This window comes from Rhagoletis pomonella, unplaced genomic scaffold, assembly GCF_013731165.1.
Source record: "Rhagoletis pomonella isolate Grant_MI unplaced genomic scaffold, Rhpom_1.0 Rhpom_scaffold_00006, whole genome shotgun sequence".
NCBI lineage: Eukaryota > Metazoa > Arthropoda > Insecta > Diptera > Tephritidae > Rhagoletis > Rhagoletis pomonella.
The window spans coordinates 30,958,573-30,964,158 of record NW_023458560.1 but is presented as its reverse complement, the minus strand read 5'-3'; positions in this window follow the sequence as shown (position 1 = coordinate 30,964,158).

Sequence of the window (5,586 nt, the reverse complement as noted above, 5' to 3'; positions counted from 1 at the left end):
TTCAAATTGTTGTTGCTTTTCCACAATAAATTTTTCATTTAAAAATGACCTCGAGCTCATTATAAAATTGTTGAATATAATTTTTTTTCGGAGATAAGTTTTTATTTTTTAATCCAAGTTTGAAGTCAAAGTTACATTTTTTTTTTAAGTTGACGATAATAAAGAACTTTAATATTTTTAGAAGCTCGGCCGAACACTAACATATGTGTAAGCGCCAATCTATAATAATATTTGTAGTAATACACACCTTGTATTATTAATTTCTTACACTCTTTTTCAACACTTTTTTTGGGGTCACTCAAGACCCCATGCAAGTATTTGTGTGATATAAGGCTTAAAAACCCCGCTCTTTCCATCCTCCGTCTTTTACCACTGAGAAAATTGAGGTTTAAGCAATTGGTATCCTTTCGTCCACACACCTTGATCTAGAACTTTTTTTCAAAACATAATGGCGCATATTCATAGTCATATTTAGTTCATAACTAAGTCGAAACTTTCCTAAGTTACAACTAAAGCTATTCATAGTCGCCTTAGTTTCGACTTTTCTGGCTAAGAACCAACTTAAAATTTAGTTTCGGTTGGAGCTGCAATTAAGTCCTAGTTACGGAAGAAGTATTTTATTAAATTAATGAAAAAAATACGAAATTTGTAAAAATTAAGTTAGCAGAGCGTGATTTTGATAATATTGAATAATCTCCAATTGAAATTTACAAAGAGCGATCCATTTGCATCGGAAGATGAAATTAAATGCGTATTACAATTCGAATAAGGCTACATCACAATTTTATAATTGGAATGATTTACATACATATATAAATGCTCAAATAATAAGTCAATTTCAAGCTTTTCTTTTAGAGCAAATTGGTGCATAACATTTAGATATGTGTTTGTATGTTTCACAGCATGCTTTCGATAAACATCGACTTCACATCATTGCGGTAGTTCTGGCTATTTCACACAATTAACAACAATTAACAAGAAACTTATACCTTATTCTTTTGCATAAACATGCGATGAATGTAAAAATTACATAAACGGATGATCGAACTTGACATTATTTAATAAAAATGTAATTTTTCAAAATATCGTAAAGAAAAATCGATAAGTTTTCACACTCGTTTTGCAATATCGTAAAACTAAGTTAAAACTACTTAGTAGAAGTCTGAAATGCGACTATGAATAGAAGTGAATTTTAAGTTGGTACTTAAATTTAAGTTGCAACTTTATTAGTTTCGACTTAGTGGCTGGACTATGAATACGCGCCAATTATTTTAGCAAGAAGTCTGAGAGAGTAGGAGATGGCAATTGATTTGAAGTAAAATATCCATATTATATTTGGCGAAGCAATCGTCCACGAGAAAAATTCCTTTAAGGGCCGTTTTCCCCATATGAGAAATTTTGGTATCATACTTTCGATTTTCTTGAATTTATTTATTTATTTTTGTTGGTTTTATGTATACGTAAAATAACCTAGATATTCATGGTTATCCTAAAACTCTCCTATCTATACACAGTTGAAAATTTTTAAAATTGATTAACGTAGTGAAGACCAGTAAATTAGGTATTTAAAATCATACCATGGTAATTCTTGTTTAATTATCTATAAAAATCATACTTTAAAACATGGGGAATTTTCAAGAACAATTTTTAAAATGTTTTTTTTTCAAGATCAGATGTTTTATTTTGAGAAATTCAAGAACTTTTTGTTATTTGTTTTCGAAAACTTATAATGAGATATACTTAGCAAGGTGTTAAAAATTTAAAAGTACATGATTAGTCAGAACGAGGAAAAAATTCGAAATTTAACAAATTATATCTGCGAAGAAAAAAAATCCTCGAATAAGAATAAGAATAAGAATAAGAATAATTAAGAACCCATAAAAAAAATTTGAAACGAATCTCTGGTATGATATTATTTTTTTACGAAATCCGTCTGACTTAAAAAAGAGTGCCTCATTTTTTTTAACACTAACGTCGATAACGATGTTTTACTGGGGATTAGTGTTTACAGGATATGGTGAAAAAGTGTATGAAATTTAGCAGGCAATTAAGCACTAAAGTCCCCTCTCGACGAACACAAAACAACATTTTATTCGATAGTCTAACATTACTATTAGAAAAATATATTAAAATTAAAGAAGAATGTAATATTTATTATAAAAAAAATCGTCGAAAATACTTCGTATGTAAGGAAATGCATAACTCGTCAGCAAAAAAAAATGCCAAAAGTCAACGACAAGTCCTAGCTATTTCAAACTTGCACTTGCTAAAATCGAATAGGATACAAAATTGTATATTCAAATTTTTTTCTAAGAGATTTAATTTAAAAACTTGAAATTTTTCAAAAATTTGTTGAATGCTGTAACTTTAACTTTTATTTATTTATTTATTTTTTTTTATTATTTTTTACACGCCATTAAGATATGAACATTCACTAGAAGTTTCTCGCCACGTATCTAATGAAATTTTTCTTCTTTATTTCAGGAGATAGAGCTCACACAAAACTCACACGTCTTCACAAAACCGAGCACTCGTAAAATGGGCTCACTGCAATAAAAACTATTAAAGCAGTAATTGCAAATGAAAAGTTGTTTAACAGAATAAATTATCAGCATAAGCTGAAACTTACTGCTACTTAAAAGTGAAATTCGTGGTTTACTCGTTGTGAAGAAAATGTAAATAAAGTCAAAGAATAAATGTGTAACTATGTACATCGTCAGCAAATGCAAACCAAAAATATGCAGGTACAAATTTAAACCAATAAGATAAGAGATTTGTCGTGAGTATCTGCATACTTAAACCCCTTGTAAATAAAAGAAGATAAATCCCAGTGCCAGCAAACCGAACATGACTCCTTTACCGCAGTGTATTCAATTTGTTTGCCACTTTTCCCGCATATGTCGCACGCAATCAATATTCTGCCAGTAAACACAAATGTCCGGCCAATACATCCGGACCTCAATTCAAACGTGACACATGGCTATGTACTATTATGCTAGTAAAATATCGGCAATCGCTTGTGGAACACGTTGCAGACAAACAGTATTACAAAAATCGCGCGGACAACGTGATCGTGACAAATCTGTCTCGGCGGACGATGACAATAATGTTTGCGGCCGCAGCGGTGTTGGTGAAAATGGTGGCGATAGGGTTGACGATATTGGTGTTGGTGTTGGTGGAGATATCGGCATCGATGGCGGTACTGGTATGGCCATATATACGACGTCCGCTGAAAATGCGTTGGCCGTGGCAATGGCAGCGGCGGCGGCGGCGGGGACGACGACGACAAATGGCGACGGAGTGCGATATCGGCGCAGACGCAGCGAACAGTTGGATGCGTACGATTTGGAATTGGGGTTTCAGAAACTCGAGGTAAGTTTGGGGGGAAAAAAGCAGTAACTTAAAAAAATTGGGTTTTGCTTTAAAGTCTGGACTTTTGTAACGTTAAAGCATTTGCAATTTCGTGTTAAAACCATTTTTTTTTGTTATAACAACGTAAAATTTTTCGATACATTTTTTCGCAAAAAATTTGCTATAGGTCTCTTTGAAGATCTTTGTAAAATTGGCAGTTAGAGGGTTAAAATGTTCTGCAAAAATACTGAAGGAGAATTTATATTGTAGTCGCTTGGTTACCTCTGCTTCAACCTCGTCCAGAAAGACTTTGCACTTACACGTGTCCTGGTTCTTTGCCAACGTTCGATGATCTCACACAATACCCATTTCTCAAATAGTTGTCCAAACGTTGTCAACGGGACTCCAACAATCTCTTTGCTAGATGACACCGACTTAAAAGCTAGCGCATCCGCCACACAATTTTCTGCAACATTACTGGGGCTTGGCCTTTGTAGTTGCTCAAATATGGCTGAAACTGAAAAATGGTCAGGCATTGCCCAAATAGCCTTGAACGTAGCTCGAGACCAAGTTAACCCGAGGACCTGATTTCCGCAAAAATTAATAGTCAATCAACTGTTTCTTTAATGACAGATATTTTGCATACCAAATTTAAGGTTGCCTCCCTTCAGCTACTGTCCGCGCTATTCGCTTATCTCTAGAGAGTATGTTTATTTATTTATTTACTTAGGCTACTAATAATACTTAGGAGCTAATAAATGCCAGCCTAGCCACGCGGTGATCGCTGATATCACTTACAGTGTCCAAACCCTGATTTAGTCAAGCAACCGGTCTGACTTCAGCACTTGCCGCACCAGCTTAGCTACGATGTCGAAAGCCAAGTATGAGATTAACAAATATAGTGGGATTTGTTGTAAGCGCCCCATTGATTCCAATAGGGGCGACCTATTGCAACCGCTCCAGAAGTCTTCTCTAATGTACTCTTCTATAGAGCGAGCGTTTTTCATCAATGGAGGCTGATAGAGCCTCGATCTTCTTGATCCTGATAACCCACTTTTCATGTGACGAAAAATGCAGTCTTAACAGGTTCGATTGATTGTGCTGAGATTTTTAATATAATTCCGCTCAACATTCCCGTCAGAAACTTACCACATACTGACATGTTTCATGTGTATAGATATAAATTTACTTATGCTCTTAATGCACCGATTTCGCGTATTCTGAGAGAGTTAAATGAATTCAAAGATATTGATCTCTCACTACCAGGAGTGATATTAAAAAATTTAGTCTTAACATATATTTTTAACTAATAGATACTAGTTTTATTGCATAGTCGGTAAGAATATTGTGTTGTATTCCTGGACTGTTTGAATAAATGCACTTTTATTTTTATAGTGCATTACTTCAAGCCCACCTATAAAGCACCAAGTATAAATATACAAAAAAACCTTTTAATCTGTGGTAATCTGTGGTAATAATTTAGTTTATTGTAAAATGGGTGTAATACCTATTTTATAAATTGCCTTTTTTTATTGAAAAAATTTTGAAATTTCTATATTAATTAGAGTTATAAAAAAAGTTCCAACGAGTACAGCAATTTCTCTTCAACAGTTCGAAAATCCAACAAATTGCAAAAGGAAAAATATCACGAACTCGTCCCTCCCTTTTCCCCCTTCATTAAATCGTTCATTGGGACCACTCGAGAATATAGGAGGACAAAAATTTTTAATCCATATGTATTTGACAGATTTCAATGAAATTTGGTATCCAGGGGTTTTCGTTGCCAAAGATTTCGAAATTGATATCAAATTTACAAAATTCAAAATAGCGGATACAATATGGCGGAAGAGATCTTACAAAATGTATGAAGCTTGGTATCCAGAGATTTTCGTCGTAACTGGTTTAGAAATTGATATAAAATTTTCAAAATGGCGGATCCAATAGGGCGGACCACTTTTTTTTTAAATTATAGTTTGTTATGAAACTTGGTATTCAGAGATCCTCGTTATATTTGTTTACGAAATTGAAATTATATTTTCAAAATTCAAAATAAGTTCAAATGGTGCTAATGGTAATGCATTGCGTTAAAAGTAAAACGCATATTGTTCGGAACACCATATTTGATCCGCCATTTTGAAATTTTGAAAATACATATAATATCAATTTCGAAATCAGTGACGACGAAAAGCTCTGGATACCAAGCTTCATAACAATCTATACATTTTTTAATAAATC